Source organism: Magallana gigas, chromosome 8, assembly GCF_963853765.1.
Source record: "Magallana gigas chromosome 8, xbMagGiga1.1, whole genome shotgun sequence".
NCBI lineage: Eukaryota > Metazoa > Mollusca > Bivalvia > Ostreida > Ostreidae > Magallana > Magallana gigas.
The window spans coordinates 19,305,942-19,327,854 of record NC_088860.1 but is presented as its reverse complement, the minus strand read 5'-3'; the positions used below and the strand labels follow the sequence as shown (position 1 = coordinate 19,327,854).

The following is a 21,913-nucleotide window of genomic DNA, read 5'->3' as shown; positions in this document are numbered from 1 at the left end:
TTTAAAACAGTGATAAAATCTTTTCAGTTTAGATTTTTTATCCCTGCTCGCTCTTCTAATACATCAATCCATGCAATTGTTTTCTCTTTATTTCAATATTAAAGAATACGTTTAGAACGCAATTTTAAAAGCAAAAATCGGATACATTTTATACAAAAATGAACAAAAAGAAATGTTTAACATATTTAGTATTGTATCATATTAATATGTAAAATTTTAATTCCCGCGCTTGAGCGGGCTACCATCTAGTGTTAATCAACGCGGCTCACTTTACATCGAAATAGTTTTTCAAATCAGCAGAAAAATACTTATTATGATAGTTAGCATGATGGATATAAAGTACATAGGGGGGAAAATGCAATTTATATATAAAACAACTCAGGCCGATTCTAACTCGCAATCTTGAACTCACAAGACCGACACTTTAATCCCTAAGTTATGACGTTATTCAACTTAAACGATTGATATAAACAAATTTACAAAACATTTGAATTGCCATTTTGTGACGTAAAAATAATGTCTTTCAATGTATTAGTCTTGACGAGTAATGTACCTTAATGCAGTGTTTGACTTATCTGTTTTCAAAAAGGGGTTAATATTTTACATCTTGTACAGTACTGAAAATCTCAGAATTATCTACTTTTATGCCTACCAACACTCAACACTCAAGGTAGACGGTTAAAAATAACAATTTACCTTGGTCTGGAGAGAGTCATATAAAATTGATTGAGTTGTTGTAAGTAGCGACGAAGATCCTCGGCGGTTGCGATAATCCTAGGTCTCACCGGTGGAGCAAGCATTTGGATATCTTCCTCTCTAGTAAGGTGAGATGCAACAATCACACAGCCCATCAAGACAACTAGGATTATTGAAGACTGGAAAAGCTTCCTGTAGTTCAAAAGGTGCACTTTTGTACAATAAATATATAAGAAATACTTACAGGCTTTCTTATAATCAAACGATGGGAAAAAAATAGAAGAAGGGTTTGCTCTATGTTTTAGGAATTATTATCAATTTTTTTTTTTTTTGCATTTTTTCTTCAGAATGATAAGATATGACCATTATTTTGTAATGAAAGAAATATTTGGGGTTAATTTGGCAAAATTAAATAATGTTTCCGAACAGGGGTAAAATCTTCAAAAAAAAAATATGAATTTTTTTGTTCTCCTTTTTTAAATCTTACATGATATTAAAAAAAGTAATTTTAACATTAATGTAAGTAGTTACGGTAGTAGCTCATAGTTACACACAAGCTTAAGTAGAAAGCGAATTTTATAAACTCAAAATGAAAAATAAATGGTGTTTTTTAATAATTCCTTGATAAAATGATATATCTGTGAATACTAAGAGCAAAGTATATACTCACATGATTAGTTGTTGAGTTCTGATACTGGAAGATAATAGATAACAAATGCCCTTATCAATAAGTATGACATCACATCTCCCGGCATCATTGCATTTATAGTGCATAATGGGCGTGTCTTAATTGAAAGCTGTAAAAATAAAATTTAGTATAGGTATGTAGATATGTATAGTAAATGTACATGCTGAAACAAAAATACTATCACCTGTTGGCAGTAATAATGTAAACCTTTACTAAACTTCTCTCTGGCGCTTTAAAGAGTGTCAAAATAACTGTTTATCTCTTCTTGCATTCCGTGTAATAGTTTATTATTATCATCTTCCCATTTAATTAACAAACATTAGAATTATCTTCTGCTTTGAAAAAAAAATATTGACAGAAAAAAAACTTATTTTAGCCGCAGACTGAATTGTACATTGTATTATTATCATTATATATATTACTCAATGAAATTTTTCAATGAAATCAATATACATAAAGATTACAAACCTATGTGATTTACTATGATTTTTATAAACGTCTGTTCTTATCACTAGTTGGTTAAATGACAATGTATGAGATAGGCCTATTGAGGTTCCTTAAAAACTGAATATCATCAAATTACTGTAATTATTTGTAATTAACAAATTCCCGCCATTTAAGCATTTTTAGCATAAAAGTTTTTAAACATTTTTTTCCAGAAAACATCAAGCTATATTGAACAAAATATTTTTATCAAAGATGTATTGAGTATCTATTCAAGAATTTTAAGTGACAAAAAAATTTATCTTGTTCAAAGCAGAGTTTGACAAGGATATTGTTTGTGTGTGTGATTTCCAAGTTTTTTTCAAACCAGGCTTAAGGACCAAGAAGGATTTTTAGACTTTAGTCCAAATTTTAAATTTTTTTAAAAATTATAATATGTCATAAGATTACGCTTAAAATGTGTAACTATCAACATAATATAGAGATACATTCTAAAAGCAGATCATTTTTTCGATCACTGACACAGGATAATAAGAGAGTGTACAGACTTAAGTCTAAGACTGCTTCATGATCATGGGCCCAGGCGTGCATGCTTGGCGCCAAGTAACAGAATTAATTCAATCCACTTTCCACAGCAGATACACTCTCCTTTATCTGACGTCAGCTATTTCTATTGTGAGGTAGAGGTGTCTTCTTGGTCATCATTCACCATATTTCTAGTAATAAATTACATCATCTGAAAATATAACAGTTGAGTGGGCTTTGATTAATACAAAATCTCTGAGAAAATCCATTAACTAATATATAACTATTTTAGAATTGAGAAAATATATCTTAGTTTATCAGGTAATATTTTTAACAAACATAAAACGTATCAAACTTTAGAAAAGATAAATTTATAAAGTATCATACCGGTAAATAGAACTTCAAACTTATTGATATACAATAGCTACATTGAATCGTATGTTTATATACTAGTATATTGGCGAATGTATGTGTACATTTAAGATTTATTTCATAGGCTTTTATGTGAAATAAGTAATTTTTCTGCTTGAATTTTTAACACAATTTTTTTCATCGAATCAATTTACGTCCTCATTTTGGATTTTTTTACTCATGTGAGAAGACATTGTGAACTTTTGCATGTGACATCTCAGCATATTATTGATACTTGACTATTTATTATCAAACAACATGAGAATGCTGACCCAGATACATTAGTGCACAAAACGCTGCTCATTTATCTTGACATGATCAAAATGAAAAATTATGTAAAAAGGATGGCAAGTCAACATCTTTTCAAGATGTAAGATCATTGTCATAACATTGGTGTAAAGATGACATACAACTCTACAAGGGGCGTTGCCTGCTATCATTTATTTTAAGATTTTTTCATAATAGTTATATACTCCAATTTTCAAAATAGATGAATTATTACTTTGTGTTTAATCCAGGAATTTCGAAGTTATGTCAGTTCTACACAACTGCACATTTGCACTGATGTGTGTGAAAAGACAGATAGTTAATCCGAATACAAATTATTGTCACATTTAATCCCAAAATAATTGTTATGTTATAAACAAATGAAATGATAACTTGCAATTGATCAAACTCTCTCTCTCTCTCTCTCTCTCTCTCTCTCTATCTCTCTCTCTCTCTCTCTCAATGACTTGCAAGTTATCATCAGTAATCTGAACTTTTTGTGTGATGATTATTACATGTATCTACATGTTATATTCAAAGCATTATATCAAACCTCTAATCCTCTTTTTGTTACACTTATGACAAGTCTAAACATGGTTTGTGTGTGTGTGTGTGTGTGTGTGTGTGTGTGTGTGTGTGTGTGTGTGTGTGTGTGTGTGTGTGTGTGTGTATGTATGTATATATATATATATATATATATATATATATATATATATATATATATATATATATATATATATATATATAATGTCAGTCCATACCTGAAACAAAAAAGATTATTTCAGGTTTTTAAATTGTCAAAGGTGACATTATATTCAAACCATGGAACTATTAAACTACTAGGTCATTTTTAAAATCAATCCATTTTCAGGGTGTAACAGTAATATTTATATATATTAGAAGGGTTGATAAAAATTTTGAAAAATTTATTTCATATATCTCAAATATTATAATCGCTAAATATGTACATGTATGTGTTTGAAGCTTGTCTTAACCTAAGACTTATTGATATTCTAATAGAATATTACATTTCTCTAAAAAAAAGATTAAACCCAACATAATCTACCTAAATTTTCGCATACAAATTTTTAGTTTACCACACAACCAATAAATAAATCTTATCAAGTTTGTTTGTGTTAACTCTATATAAACTATGTCATAAATCACCATGAATGTTGATGTTATTAGAGAGTATAATTATCAAAGACAAAAAATCGACACTTTCCTTCACTTTATGGACGGCCATTGTACATCTTAGAAAGTTAATGTTATCCATTGACCAATGGCGTATCTTGAGTGTTGATATAATTCGATCGAGATAGACTGTCGAGTCCCCTGTTTGTATATTGTTTCATGGTAGATCTTTTGCCATTGCGAAGATTCTAGATGGAACACACACTCTTGTTTTCTCTCCTCTGTTGTACGCACAATTCATGATGATATATAAGTTTAGGTCGTCATAAAAAGCCTCCTGATATTAATGTAGTAACTACAATAATCTCTTATTGAATATATGAAATCATGCACCTAATCAGGTTATAACCAATGCAATATAAATAACTGTTGATTCTCATAAGGGTAATTTTTTTTTTAATTTGATTAAAGTTCACTTTATTTGATACCAGGATTGGGTTCAAATACTTTGAAATGTAATTAATTAATTAATTAAATAATTGTAATACATCAATAACTTTGTCAAAAAAGGCACTTATAATGACATATATTTTTTTTCAAATTAAATTTATTACTTTCAATTTCTTCGACGAATGTAATTAAATACATTTCAATAACTTAAGGTTTAAGTTCATTTTAATCATCATTTATAGTTTTTGTTTAGTATCCAAATTTTAAATTTCTAGAAAAAATTGTATGGCCATGTAATATTCATCAAGTATCATTGAGTTCAAGTTTGGTTTTGAGCAATCTCTATAGTGAATATTCAATATATTTGTTCTTGTTTATGCAGTGCATGTAATTTCTGCTCCACACCGGGAAAACATTAGACTTTTATTTATCTGTTGTCCGAGCAGTGTGTCCTGCATACATATACACCATTATAAAACATTTAATCATTGTTATTAACACAAAACCATTATAAAACAATCCATTCATTACCATAAGACTTTTGTCACATTCTTCTGTTTACCTATATTATTGTTTTGATTTATTGGTACTGATAAGATGTACAAATCACAGTTAATAAAAATTAACCTGAATATGACACCTCTTTAAATTTTTAACTTTAAATGCTTTCAATAACTTTCAATAACATTTTTTTCCAAATTACTTTGAAAATGTAATTAATTACGCTCTGTTGAATATATTTTTTCAATCACCCCATCCCTGATTGATGCGTTCGGGATAATACAAGTTTCAAAAATTCAAAACAATTTTATGCCAAATAGGTTTTTAATTGATACCAGTGCATTTTATTTCTTTTCTGAAAACCGAAAATTGTGCATACAAGTTATTCAGCAACTCATTTGACTTTATTTATATAGCAATATATAAAATTTAAAATTGCTTTTTTGATCAGACAAATGAGTGATAATGTGATGTTTAAGCATTGGATTCTTATATTTTGAAGGATGTAGTATCATAACTGCAACGGTGTGTGCATACAAATTGAACTATGCGCGTTAGCACATTATGAATATTTGTTTGCACATCATTGCAGTAATGAGACAACTCTCCAAAAATAAGAATTTCCTGCTTACTTTTTCATTGTTTACCGCCTTACTTTGTCTGCAAATGTTAATAATATCTCAAATAAAATAATTACTATACTATGCTGTAAAGACCCCTTCACGGTAACTGAGGTACTGCTCTTTTAAATGCAGGGCAAAATGACATAGTTTGATAAAAAAAAAATAAAAAAAAAAACATTGATTGTTTCATTTACGTCATTTAATCATCTATCTACTAAAACTTCGGCAAAGTAAATCAATTTGCCCTGCAAGAGAGCAGTACCGCAGTTATGGTGAAGGGTAAATTAACGAATGGGTAAGTTCAAGTTAATGGAAGAGCCACTGTAACAGCCACAAGCGTGTTCTTTGATGACGTTGTACTTAACAGCGTTCAACGTTTGTGACGTCACAATAAAAACTCGAGATTTAACGTGCTTTAACATACAATAAATGGGCGACATTTAATTATATTTGTATGAAAACATACAGAAACGTTTATTTACGTAAATTATATATTTTGTCAATTAGAATGTTACAGGGAAGAAGCAGTCAATTTTCAATCGACAATTATTATTAAGTACGTGATTTTAATCACTTTTTAATCAAATGCAATTGATTCTCTTAAGACATGGAGAAAAATGTCAAGTGGATGAAAATGTATGGATATAAATGAAGCAGTGCCTTCTTTAGTGGTTAAACAGGGTATGAAAAGAGCATTCCTTGCGAAATAATGAATTAATCCGCTGATGATGCATTTGGTTTCCTTTATTGTAAGCATAAACAGTCAAGAAAGTATTCCTTTCTTATAGAAGACAGTTGTTTTCATTAGATAATTCCCTTTCATACATTGCAGAGGTTTGATGTTTAGAAAGTCGCTCATCTGAACGTCTTACCTAAAGAAATGCATTTTGAAAATAAAACTTATGGCCGGTGTGTTTTGGCTCATAAACGTCAGATCACTTTAATTTTTTAGTATTCCATAGTCTCCCCTTCATGAAGTTTTGATTTATCAACATGCAACTGGCATAAAAAAAATAACTTGTCATGGGTTAATGGAAGTATAAGCTCGTGAGCTTAATATTTCCTGCACTCAAACTCTTAATTAAACAATAGTTTATACTCTAAATGGAATACAATTTTGAAAAACAAACAGAACAATAGCATATGAAGCGGCCTACGGTTCTTTATCTTCTGGAGCATGATAATTCTTTAATAATGTAAAGTTTGCTTGTCATTTGTTCGTTAAGTACAATAATTATAAAACATCGTGTCATTCTATAGAATGAAATGCCATCTTCAATTCGACATAGCTGATATAGACTGGAGATGATTCTTTGGAATTCGTTTAGCTACAGACCGTCCATATCTGAAAAGACAAAGAAAAATAAAAGTAATATCCAAACTGTTTTATGTTATTGTAGCTAAATTGATATTTCAATCTCGAAAGTAAAAATATTATACAACTATGAACCATTAAAATTGCAAAGTATACTTGTAAACATTATTCGTTTAAAAGTGATCCAATTGATTTGGCATGATAAAACATGGACATTAAATGGTATTTTTTATGGGGAGGGGGTGTTTATTAGTCGCGAATGGCAATGAATAATATGTTTATTAGGAAAAAAAGCATGATCTACTGTTTCGGAAAATTTGAAGTAAATTTTTTACCTCCAGACAAAGAAAGAGTTTTATGAAATCTTATCAGAAACTGGCTTAAAAGGATAACAGGATCTTGTACAGTTTATGGTAAATTGTGTTGTCAAATTCTTAGCCATCCATCTCAATGCAATACTTTTAGCAATTCTGTATTCAAAGGATTTAAAAAAATTCTAGATGGGGTGTTGATAAAAGGATAATAAAAATATTTTATATACTTCTGAATGGAAACAAATATAAAAAAAAATATGTATACGTCATAGTTTAAGAAATTTCAACAATAAAAATAAACCAATCTGTGAATCCTGCCAAAATTTCGAAAAAAAACCCATAGATCTGTGTTATGTCGTTTTGGTTGAAAAACTTAAACGAACATTTTCAAACTTTTTTACGACTCCATAAAATATTGCATAACGTCTCACCCACTATACATGTAACGCCTCTTGTTTTAGTCAAAAGAAGCGTTGGTAAGAAATATCTTCATTGTGTGTATTTTATTAAAAAAAAATTCCACATTTGGTTAACATAGAACATTAGAAGCCTTAAAACATTAATGCAACGATGGCAATAAACAAAGGGTCCTCTAGTTTATAGGGAAAGTGTTAAGATGAGTTTTCCATAAAAAGTTTGATTACGCTACAATATTTTGAATTTTGTGGTAAATAGATAATATGCAAAATTAAAATAAGAATGAATATATTTTTTTTATGATATTTACATCATTTAGTTTGCATCAATATTTATATCAAATTGGCATCCTTAGCAACATATATTTGATTTATTATCATATACGTAATTAAAATGTTGATGTTGTCATCTTTCATTTATCAATAATGGAAGTGTAATACAGTTAATTGGGTTTGACTACATCACCTGCAAGAGCATGTTAGAAGCCATTCAAAGTGGTTTACCTTGGTCTGGAGAGAATCAAATAAAATTGATTAAGTTGCTGTATATAGCGACGAAGATCGTCAGAGGTTGCGATAATCCTAGGTCTCTCTGGAGGAGCAAGCATTTGGATGTCTTCCTCTTCAGTAAAATGAGACGTAACAAACCCAAAGTTCATCATGACAACTAGGCAAAATAAAGTCCGAAATATTTTCCTGAAAAAAATTGTATTTTTCAAAAGTACAACCTAGAATAAAATATCACAACTACAGTGCGCATAGAAGTTGGGTTATCACAAAATGAACACGCATTTTGACATTCGTTTCTACATTTGCTTAACTAAACTGTTTTGAAATAAACCTGATCGACCCTCGTCAGAGTTCATGATAAACATGCATTTTAAAACAAAACGAATTTACACAGGTCCTCAGGGTAATGTTTTTAAGTCTTTATATATTAAATATGTTGTTGATTTAACGTAAGATTTAACACGTCATGTATGATATGAACATCGTTGACTGGTCTATATATGAATGTAATGAGTGGTTCTCTAAAAGTAAAAAAATATGTACACGTCCCTAGTTTTGAATAACAAATCGTTTTTCTAATTGATTTTAACTTTTCCAATTTTCTTTATTTCGTTTAGTATTATTTTTTTGTCACAGAGATTGTTTTATAAAACGTAGATAAAAGATACATGTACTAAGACCTACATTACTAAACGTCTCTTTTCCAGTTGTAAAATTAAATAGACAATTTAAAAATGCAGGAAACCTGGTTTCGGTTTCATTTAAGCCTTATAAATTAAACAAGTGTGGAAAAAACATTGTCATTACGAATTTTTTGTAAAAAAACAAAAAACAAAGGAAAACAAAAAAAAAACCAAAAGAAAAAAAATAGCTTTTGAAAATTCCACTTGTATCTACTAGGTCCTGTAAGCTATGATATCTTTTTCAGAAGCGTGTATATTGGTCTTTTGCATTGAATTTTTTAACATCTGATAACGAAGTGGTTTTATTTCATTCGGTTTCACATTTAATCTACAGTATTTTTCAAGAATTTATTTGATTAAACTTATGGTCGACCCTCGTAAAAGTATTAATGTTCAACAAGCTGTTTTAAAAAAAAAAGGAATTTGCAAAAATTTTCTCGAGATCAAGAATGAAAGTAAGACACAAAGATTATTTTATATACTCACATGGTTCCTGAAGAATTTTTCATGCTGGTGGTAGTTGCTGACCAGATTTTTTCTCTGAACTTGCAATAGCATTAATCATACCATATATATTGTACAATGATAACGTCATGCTTCGTACTGTGAAAATATGACTAATTTCCGAAGCTACCAATGGTGAACATGTATTAGCATCAGACCAATGGTATGCTTACATAAATTTACCTGTCACTTCAATACTTTCATATTCCTTCTGTACTGTGGTTATAATTTCTATGTATAGAACATGAACTATAAAGATCTACGTCCATTATTGATATGGAACACATCTGCCAAAATAATTACACTCCGAATGATGTGATTTATATATTGCACTGATGGATGGAATTGTGAAAGGAAAAATATTTGATACCAGTTAATTACTCTTCCTTTAATAGTTTTACTTAAATTAGGAGGCAAATGCATTTAACTTTAAAAAATGATTGCATATTTCCTCGGCACTTTCAATAATTTGGTTTTCTAAAAGTTTCTTTGCAAGAAAAGGTGACAAATGTAAATGTATTCGGCTTAATAATTTAATCGTAAATAAAATATACATACATGAAATATACATACATACATACATACATACATACATACATACATACATACATACATACATACATACATACATACATACATACATACATGTACATAAGCTGTTGCTTTTTTTTTATTATTTCATACTGCATTAATTTATCATGTTTTTGAGACATTTCTATTTGACAAAATAACATGCCATATTTACAAGATGATTACAGGTACATCTATGTGACATACTAATACTAAGAAGATTTTTTTCTGTTTTATACCAGCTTTTGATAAGAAATAATGCATGTTAAATTGTACTGTGCTGTGTAGTGTAACTAACCTTAAAGGCCCAGACTTCATAAGATATAAAAAGGTATCCCTTTATTCATTTCTTGAGTAAATATGTTTCAAAAAGTTTTGAGAATGTGTATAATATTTGTGATGACAAATGGTTTTCTCTCCCTTTCTTTATAGAGGCCAATTCAGAAAATATAATGTGCATTAAAAGGTGAAGAGGCTTCGACGGGGATGATTGAGATTAAAGTGATGCATAGGAATACAAAAGGAGCATGGGTTTATACATACATATGAAGTCTAAAGGTGATGACCGATGTTGAACTCGGAATGACAAGAGTCGGTGTGATATTAGGGTGACAAAGTCTTGTACAGTAGGTGGCAGAGACTTGTTAAAGAAAAGACAGAACGAAAGTGATGTACATGTGTACAGGAGATCATTTTATCAAAAAATAAAAGGTGATAGATGAAAACCGTATAGAAAGTGATAAACACGTGCAACGTACATTATACGTACCTATATTTATCATGATGAAAGTTATAAGAGTTATCATTCTTAGATGAGAGAGCCCTGAAGAAAAAGATCATGCAAGATGTGAGATTCTCCGACTTAAAGAAATAAAGACAGTTACATAATTTTCAACTGTAGTTAAAAAAAATAGTAAACACGACAGGAATTTATTTCCAAATCATGCTGCACCTCGACCATTTTCTGTTATAAATTGCAAATGTTAGGTATGAATGGGTCTTGACTCCATCCTTAAAGTTCATTTTTATTTAAAGTTTAAGTGTTTTGGGAGGTTTCCAAATGAATGGTTTCAAAAACTAGCGTCCAGTCCAATATGTGTCAAAATTTGCTAGTTTTATAAAAACGGTTCACTTTATCAATAATTAAGGAATGAATTCAATATTTTTTAGTTTTATACGATATAAAATGGTTTGGGCAGTTTACGCTGTATAAACGGCGGAGCGGTTTATAAAAAAGTGTAAACTGTTCCAAACCATTTTATATCGTATAAAACTAATAAATATTGAATTCATTCCTTATAATTTAATTTATTTGCTATCAATTGTTGATAAAAACGGTCATTTGATCTATAAAATGACATCAAATTGTACAACATTCAAACATAACGTCAGGCGGATTGATACGTTTTTGACGTAAGTCTTACTTTGACGTAGGTAACATTCTTTATACGATATAAAATCAACTTTTCAACCAATCAGAAAACGTGTTACAACCAGAATTAAATTATTTGTCAATCAACGTAAGTTATTCACCGTTGCCGTATTGTTTCAACGTATCTCGGTGTGATAGAACGAGGCTTAAAACAACCCTTCTCGGTTGAGATATGTTTGAATCATAGGCATCGCTTTGCATGGGACTCCTACCGAAAAGGATGTGAATAAAGTAGATTACAACTAAAAAAAACTTTCAGCGGTTAAAATTTTCAAGTTTTACAACATTTAACAAAAATATTTGGAAAGTTAAAATTTGAAAAGCATCAGCCGTATTTGAACTGAAGACGGTCAGATTCGCGGTTACCGCTCTAACCCATTACGTTACGCTGTTATGCAACTATTCTAAGAAAAATTGATTTTATTGTTTATATTGATAGAAAATACAACATATTATCGTGGTGTCCCATACCAACCTAAGTTATTTTTTTCTTTACTATTAGGATTATTTTGTAAAAAAAAAAAAAAAAACTTTCAAATAACTACCACAACTACACACTGTTCATATTCTGTACACAAACTCTGGCATAAAAATAGCGGCGGCAGACATATGAGATCATGTTGAGAAAAGGAACCAATAAATCAAAGCAAAAAAGTACTCAGCATAAATGTTTATTTGTTGATGTGTCAGAGAATGCAGCTCTTTATTATACATGTACTTGTGTACACCTTGAAATGAAAAGTGTGGGGGGTGTTAATAAGTACGCCTGTCATTTGAACATTCTGGATGCAGGGGATCTTTCAGGCATTGTACGCTCTTGTCCTTTTAATATGTATGTTCTGTAAGTTTTTGAGGTTTTTTTTTTGCCAATATTCATTTAATCATTCTTATATGAAATACTTAAAAAAACAAATACAAAATATATTAAATTCGATAAAACTGGTTATTGAACAGGATTCAACACAAAAAGCACCATAGAAAATGATACAATTTCATATTATACAATAATTAGATTACCCGGTATTAGGTATCACCAGAAACTAGTTTCTTATATTTTTAAACAATTACAGATAAAATTTATTTCACTTTTATACAGAAAACCATGATATCTCCTGATTTTTTGGCAGTTTACTATTTTAATTATTATTTAATTAACCCTTTTGTTTAAATATGATTTCACAAATAAGAGACAACTATTTTTGATATGGAATTTATTCTTCAAATTTGGAGTAATCAATCAGAATTGGTACGTTTAAAGAATGGTTATTGCTTAATGCAAGTGTTTGTCATTTGTTACATTTGTTCATAGAATTATATTTTCATAAGAAATATTTGAAAGTCAACCTGACGCTCTGTGACATAAATTTTTAGATTTCAATGTTTTATCCCTGATATCAAAAAAGTCACATCTACTAATTTGTCTACGTATTTAAGTTTATATTTTTCATCTGATTTAAAACTGTTATATAGGTATCTTTTTTCTTGCTGTAGTTTATCATTTAAAAAAAAGAGTCACGTTAAATGTTAACTTATTAACAGCATTTTACCATCTTTGAGTTTTCTAGCTAGCTACCAAGCCTTATTCCATACTGAGACAGAAGTGAAACTTTTCTCCAGCATGCATACATTTTATAGTTTAAAGTTATGATGTTCGTATTCGTTTATCTCATTTGTCATCAAATCAAATCTATGACCGATGAATTAACATAAATTTTTTTAGTGGATGGGATTGGTTTGGTTTTTTTTATTTATTTCCTTTCTTTAGTGAAAGGATTTCTTATTTGCTTTTTTTTTAATCTCGGCAAAGGCAAATTAATCTCTTGATATTTTTTACATGGTAAAATAGTACAGAGTCAACTGTTGGATTATTCAAGAAGCTTTTCATGATATAAATTAATCTAACAGCTAAAATGGCGTTTTAAGTTGTGGAATCATAATTGTTCGTGGTGGACCATTATTCTTTGCTTTCGTAGGTAGCCCTTGTCCACGAATTTACATTTACAACAAAATTACGTCCCCACGGACCAAACAATCTTTGGCTACCAACGAACATTGACACCCCCCCCCCCCCCGTAATAAAAATGAATTGACAGTATATTCAATATTTTTTCAATAGAAGACTGAAGAGAACAAACCTATTGAACGATCACCACATAAGTAAGTCTCGCAGAGTAACGTTGTTGGAAGTTCAATTAAAGATATTTCTTTTAAAAAAAATTGTTTTATTCTTAATTTTGTATGGCAAATTACAAAGTGAGTAAAACGAAACTTAAACTTGATGCACTTTCTTAAGACTGTATTCCTTAAACATTTTATTTTTCCAAAAATCAGTTTGAAATTCTTCAATGAATTAATGTAAAATAATCAAAATGAGACCCTAAGAAACAGAGGTGTAATTTTCATTCTTTTATTTACAAATAAGTATAACAATCAACAATTCGGTGATGTCAGACAGAAAGCTGTTGTCTTTAAACAAAGACGGTTGCTAGACTCTTAAAGAGAAAGTTAAATTATTGTCCACAAAATGGTCATGCTAATCTGTTCTTGAAGAGCAATTTGTAAATTCTCACATCTTTAACAAACTAGATGCTTGTCATGACTGTGGTTGCGATCTAACAGGTTTCTTATTTGAAACAGAACGTCCATATCTACAAAAATCAAAAAAACAGATAATGTAAGACACATTAATTTGATAGTTATTTTCAAAAATATGCTGGATAGTTATCATGTACTATTCATTATGAAACATTTAAAATAATTTCATATCCTTTTAAAGGTTCATTCTTTAACTACATCAATTTCTTTATTCATTAACATCGAATTGAGATTAGATTTAATTTACCACGTTATCAGATATCAAATTGTGTGATGAATTAGAAAATGTGTGAAACCAAACACGCACCTTGGTCTTGCGAGAATCAAATAGTACATATTGAGTTCTTTGATATATCGTCGTAGCTCGTCAATGTTCGTTATTGAGGATGGTCTTTCTGGTGGTGCCAGCATTTCCATATTTTCCAATTGTGATGCGGTATTTAAACAGAACCAACTGGCGGTGACAATGAATAGAAGACAAATTTGTGATGGTAGCCTACAAAACAATAAAAATAATAATAATCACAATAATCAAGATATTAAAATGCATTTAAAAGAATTTCACTGATACAATTCACCACGCATTTACAGGTTGCGGAAGGATGTTATTCTATAGGCGACAGTCAGTTCAAGACTATACGTACAGATTTTGAATTTATTATATGTTAATATTAATATCAGTTATACCACTGAAGTCTTATCAACAAGGGATCTAAGCCATTGACGTGGTCGTCTCATTTTCATAAATTCAATTGTCAAAAAAAATTATACGTAAAAGACCACAGAACAACTTATAAAGAAAACAAATGAATCATATCCAAAACATTAGAAGTCATTATAAACAAGCCGATGAATGCAAACATTGCATTGAAAATCTAGATATTTAAATTATGCACTTAATTTCAAAGAGTTATTTTTGAATCTTTTTATTATCATTTTTCTCTTGTTATATGTTTATGTAAATATTTTCACTGATAATTATGCAACTATTTCTATAAATATTCACAATTAAAGCCAATTTCATCTTTCGGTAAAAAAAAATATATATAATCAAGATACAAATAAAATACAACAAATGTAATATAGCATTTTTTATTTATCTTTTCGACAGAATTTCATGATAAAAAATTTTGTATATATCAGACAGGATGTTAAAATATTTTGTTATTAAACATTCATGTGTCCGAAGTAATGCAAAAACCTGTAAAGAGGATATCTTTAAAACTTTTTTTATCCCACATTTCTTTACTAACAGGACATTTGAAGACTAAATGATGAAAATAAAATTACCGTTAATCGTCATTGTTATAATAAAGTGTCTACAAAATCAATTTTTGTTATAATCTTATCTTTTAAAGGGGTTAAAGGAATTCTCAAAACTTTTCAGTAAGACCTTAACGAACCGATAAAAAAAAGTTTTCACTTTTTTCACTTTCTACATGTAATTTGTTACCGTCTGTCCTCGTTTATAGTTAAAAATTCGTGGTAAAAAAGGAAACATTTTCTTTTGTTACGAAAAAGTAACTGAATTTAAATATTTTTCTGAAATAAGCATCATTAACATTTTTAAACAAATCAAAAAGGGTTTGTTTTTAAAATACAAAAAAATCAAAAATACAAATTTTGCAAAAAAGAAAACTACTTTCACTGAATCTGGCAAATATCTTCAGACTACACCAAATAAATGAAGCTGTTATTATCATAAACATTTTATTATTTCAAATATCATAAATTTCATATATCTTAAACTCTTTGTTCTAAATAATTTAAACCATTTCGCAAAACATTAACTGCATTTAGTTTCATTGCAGTTTAAATCGTATACGTTAATTCATACAGATATTTATTTTGGATGATAGAATAAAACACATACAGTGCCAGTAACTAAATGTTTAAATATCTAAATAAAAGTAAATCAATGTTACCTTTTCCATTCCAGTAAATATTAACGAAGTTAAAATGATATACTTACATGATTGCTTGCTACTTTGATGAACGATCCGTTGCTAGTCTACCTGAATGACTGCAATCGACTGTCATTAGTCCTCTATATATAGTCTACCAACACCGCTACCCCAACACCTGATGTAATTGATGATTTCTCGTGAAGTCATGAAAATCGTGTCGATCAACACTGTCGCCTCTCCAAAAGATGTTTGGTTCTTTGAAAATGCAAAACCAATTTTAGGCTAAGTATTTTTTAATTGCGTTGAATTTTCTACTTGAACTCGTTTTCATTCGATGGGTTTGATGTGTTTGTGGATAATTTTTGTTTCTAATTGAATTGATTTATTGTGACCATAGATGTAATTATAAGTTTTTGATAATTGGGAAATTAATTGCCCTAAGGAAATATTTCTTCTCGACAAATTTTATGAACCATTTTTTTTAAATATTGTATTAGTGATTGTCTAAACAAACTGATGAAACAAAATAAGATTAAAATTGATTAGTTCACTTTTCTTTTCTTTATAGTTTGATAATAGTTAAAATTATCTAAAATTTCGGTGTCTAATTGTAGTGAATTTAAAAATCTAATATCAAATCGTTTCACGTCGATCTGTTCATTTTACACCGTAAATCTGTAAATTTTACAATTAACATATTTGTTTGTAAAATTTACAGAATTAGAATATTGTACCGAATAAAAATTTAAAGATTACAATGATAATTGTTAATTTATTTAATTATCCTTTAAAAAGTGTGTATTTTACAAGAAAACTTTTACCCTGGGGAGCGTTTCTTATATGCATCACATATTTCCAACTGCTGGAGTTATTAAAATTTGGTATAAATGTAGTTCTAAAGGATCGGTGTTGCTAAAGTAAAGCTAACAGATTTGAGTGTTAAATATACCTTTAATTTAATCAATTTTAGATTATAAAATAAAGACGAAATATTAATTTTAAGGATTATAATGTAAAATATACATATTAAAATGAAATTTCCATGATTCTATGTTAAATTTCCCCGAAGAGGGTGTTAAAATTTACAAAAGACTATATGAAGCATTATGTATTTTTCGCCCCAAAAATTTTTATAAAGAGCTTTCAAAAAAAGGTGGAAGATTGTTGATATCATATTCAAAATAAGTTTATAAAAGTGATATCATAATGTAGAAATGACGTCATGAAAAGTGTCTTATTTTGATAAATTGATGTTTTGTAGCAAAATATGGGCGTTTCCGATGGTTTCTCAACTGGGAAACATCAAGCGCGGGTCTATTCAAGTACCATTTTCTACAATGATGTGTATACCTATATGAACAAAAACATATATTAAATTGAACTTGAGCAGATCTGCGCTCTATTCTTCCTAATGCAAAATGTAAAGAAAATGTAAAGAAAAAATGACAAAATAAAAAAAAAAATTCAAAGTGTGTTAAAGGGACTTGGACACGATTTTAGATCAAAATTTTCTTTTTCTTTTTTTTATGTATAAAATGGTTTATTTGCTCATTTTGAATGATTGACCAAAATTTGAATGTTGAAAGTCAAGTTTTAGGACAGATACAGAGGTAAGAAATCATTGTCATGTAAACAAAGCTCGAGTCTTATATTTGTTTACAAATAATGTAAAGTATGGATTTGCCATTTACATGACCAAATGACTCATGGAAAACAAGGTAAACTGATTCAATGTGTTCATAGATAATAAGATAAACAGAAAAGAGCAACATTTAATTGAGACTTATATCAATAAAACACATATGTAAACCATAACAAAGTTCGAGCTTTGTTTACAAAACAAAGATTTTCAAACTCTGTATCTTGCTTATAACTCAATATTTGACTTTCAAATTTTAATTAAAGAATTAAAAGTACCCATATTAACCATTTTAAACATTAAAATTGGAAAAAAAAAGTTTTAAATTTTGAGCTTAAAGTCCCTTTAAATTTGGGACCAAGTTAACCCTCTTTGAAAAAATTCTCAAAGTGTGTTATGAGGGTAGATCAACAATTTTTAGCATCGAGACACTTAAAGCACTTTGAAAAAATATGTATGTCACATATTCTGGAAATGACTGTCTAATTTGTTGATAGTATAATGGTTTAACACTAGTGAGTCTCATTTACCGTCTTTGAGAACTAGGTTGGGATGGGGATGGGAGTGGGGGTTAACCAAAGATACATGTCAATTACGAGTACATCATTCACATGTAACTGTTTACAGGAAAAAGTTCCCCTGTCCCTCATTTTTCCATACCCAATATAGTCCTTTTATCTATTTATTCAGACAAAAGTGTAAATTTTACATATCAAAAAAGGGGGTGAAAACAATGGTGTCAATGTGACATTAAGTTCACTTTGTACTATTGAAATGTGGTCTTGTATTTTTAAACATAGGAAACAGAGTGTTATGAACTTGGTACATGTTTTTTAAATGATAAATACAACTGAGTATTTACAATCAAAAATAGTTTATGATTGTTATTATGATGATAACATTTATTGATTATTGGGGTTACATGATGATTAATTTTGTGGAAAAGTACTTTTTTATAATAAGGTATGCAGGCTTTTTTTTTTAATTATATATCATATATTCATAGTTAGATGTATTATTGTTTCAAAAAATCTCGAAACAAAATGTTTAGTTTGGAAAAGATTTTTCTATTTCAAATGATAGATTTCTTAATAACAGATGGTTGATAAAAAAAAATCTTGGAGAGTTCTTTTATATCAAATATCATTTACAACACCTTTTTTTATTTAAAGCTATCAAGTAACTAGAATTTGGGTTATAGACCCATATTTTATGAACAATCCGGCTTTTTAAAACTAGAAATTCCATTGTAGATCTTGACTTTAGAATTTATTTCAAAACTTATAAGAATATTCTATCTCTTGTGATAATTGATTTGTCAAAGCCCTGAATAGTGTTCTTTATTTTACGTGTGATATTTGACACCAAAATAATATTAGATATTTAAAACGTACAAATTCAATTCCATGACGTACAACTTTAAAATTAAAAACAAAAACATTTGATTATATTTGATATCTTTAGATGTTTTTAGAAGATTTAAAAAGCTGCTGTTGTTGGGTTTTTGGTGGGTTTTTTTGTTTTTTTTTGTTTGTTTTTTTTTTTGGTTTTTTTTGGGTTTTTTTGGTTCTTTTTTTGGTATTTCATTACTGCAAAAAACAAGTTTGATACTTATTTGTTAAGACATATATCTTTGTCAATAAGTTCATGATAATTTGTGTGTAATCAGTGATACTTTTTAAAACTCTTAATAACGATTTCAAAACAAAAATATAAAAAATCGTATGTCTGGCCTAACTTGTAAAAGGGGGTTATACATTAAGAAATGGTTTGAACTGAGCTCGTTCTTTTTTATTATAAATCGTATCATTAGGTATTTAAAGAACACATTATGCTAGGAAAAGTTGAACATGTAAATATATTTTAACAGGTAAATGTATTTTAACAAGTAAATGTATTTTAAGACGGATACCAACCTGATACCATTATCGGTCTGAAAGTGGCAATTATTTAGACTGCAAGAATAAGGGAATTCCTTCACAGAAATCGTTTTATTAAACGAAAGATTACAGTAAAAATCTTAAATAAAAATGTAAATAACTATTGACCCTTTCGCAATAACTGTGGTACTGCTCTCTTGCAGGGCAAATTGATATACTTTGCCGAAGTTTAGTAGGTAGATGATTAAATGACGTAATTAAAACAATTGATGTTATTTCATATTTCACCAAACTTCGTCATTTTACCCTGCGAAAGAATAGTACCGCAGTTACCGTGAAACAGTCAATTGTGGTTTTCTCTTTTTATTGATTTGCGTCCTCTCGAGAAGTCTTCAATCAAAATAAAAGGTCACTCACTCTTTTTGACTTATATTAATTTCGATCTTTTTCTATCTGTCTCTACAAAAATTAATATCGTCTGAAAAATAATAGAGGTCAATGTTTGTTAATATGTCAACCTTCATATCCCACATGAATCACCAAAGAAAGCATGTTTTAATGTTTGTATACAGCTGGAAACTTGCGACGACTTCTGACACTCAATTTGACTAACAGTACTCTATAACACAATACATGTATACACATGCAACAACTCTGCAATGTCTGCGACATCCTTTCCTGAACCTTAGAGTAGAGAACAGTCATATAAATCTTAAATAATGATACAAACCATTACATAATACATGTATATGGAGTAAATATACTAAGGATAAATTTTATTCTGAATAAGCAGACAATCAGTTGAAAGAAATCTTCTGCAATATCGCAAGAGGTTCTTTCTTAAATGTACAGTAGAGTAATTCATAATGCCATGGTTAAGTAATAAAATTTAAAGTGATCTTTATGTCAAAAGAATTCCATATTTTTTTTTCAAATAAACATAAATATTTTATGTGATGTACAAAATTTCTTGCTCACATAAATAAAGAAGAAAAAGTCAAACCGAGATTGATTTGTCTTTATCATTGTTGTTTTACCCGGAGACAAATACGCACAATGCTCTGTTTGGAATTCTGTGTAAACTTGTGAACTTTAGAAAGCCAGAAAATGTTGTTTCCCAATGTCTACATTATCTATATAAGGTGCACCATAAAGGGAAAGGACAAGCTTTGGTTTCCGCCGATCGGTTGTCTAGCTTATGGGTAATTATTTTTGGAACGTGTAGACAAACGATGTTAGTCCTCCGTTAACGTTTAATTGTTCATTCCCAGCAAATGAAAGATGTAAATGTTTATTGATCTGCTGGATCAATTGTTGAATGGAACTTTTTTACGATTTGTTTAGTAGGTTTTGGAATTTACACGAAATTGCACTGTTAAAATAGGTAGGGTGAAAATGTGATTTTGAATGATCATGACATCACAAGCGACTATTCCTGGCCTTTTTGTTAAGTTCCTGTGATATGAGTAAACTTACACTATTTCACTTTGGTGGTTTATTTGTATGCGGGTTTTTCCGTCAATTGTATTATTTTTCCCCAGGCCTTCCACTTTTTCAATGATATATATTGTTCTTAATTTAAAAAAAAAAAACTTTTCAAACTTTACAATAATGCTTTTTTAAGGTTCATTAGCTTTTCATAACTTCATATTTTTGTTGATTTAAGCGCCATTTTATAAAACTCATTTCACTTTTAGAACCCCCAAATTAACGTGAATACCACCCAATTTTAGTGTTTTATCTTTTAAAAAAAAATGTTTGCGTAGTTAATTATTTTGCAAATAAAGCGTAGTTACAGTTTATTACGACTCTTATACAATTAACCAATATCGGTGCGGTTCACGACTTAACAGATTCTCTTTTATAATTAAACTTTAATTGCATGTCTGTTTAATACGTAACAAACCTATGCTCGGTTTTTGAAGTTTACAACGAATTTAGCAAATTTGGAGCTTTTCAGGAAAGGGTGAATTAACTTCATTTTAGGAATAGACTCGTTAAACAAACTTGAATAAAAGATCGCAATTCCACGCCAAAAAATTCGAAGGTTAACCTGTTCTAAGAAATAGGGCAATGATTGCGAATTAAAAAAAGCTGCAACAAGCAGAATGACAATTGAATTCTATGTCACTGAGCTTATAAACTTGTAGATGAAAGGAAAGAGTGACTATGCTTAGGGTATGAAACTCATAATTTCTATTATATAACCTTCTGAATTTTTAAAGTTAAAATTTAAGGTGTAATGAGACACTTCCATATTGTGACGTACTTCCAATCAAAATAAACAATAAAACCAAGCTTAGATTTATGGGTTTTTTCCTTTTCTGACATTTTTACCCAACGTTAACAGCGTTTCGAAATGGGTTAGAGCCTGAAATACGAATCTGTGGATCATGAATTCGAATACTG

General features: G+C 29.2%; 1 long non-coding RNA gene across 1 annotated transcript; it reads right to left on the bottom strand.

The window, feature by feature from the left end:
* Positions 1 to 13,864: 13,864 nt before the first annotated feature.
* LOC105322896 (uncharacterized) lies at positions 13,865 to 16,238 on the bottom strand. Its single transcript, XR_899205.4, has 3 exons — positions 16,051 to 16,238; positions 14,386 to 14,574; positions 13,865 to 14,131 (listed from the first exon to the last, which is right to left on the bottom strand). It is a non-coding gene; the product is annotated as an uncharacterized lncRNA (long non-coding RNA).
* Between the last annotated feature and the right edge of the window lie 5,675 nt (positions 16,239 to 21,913).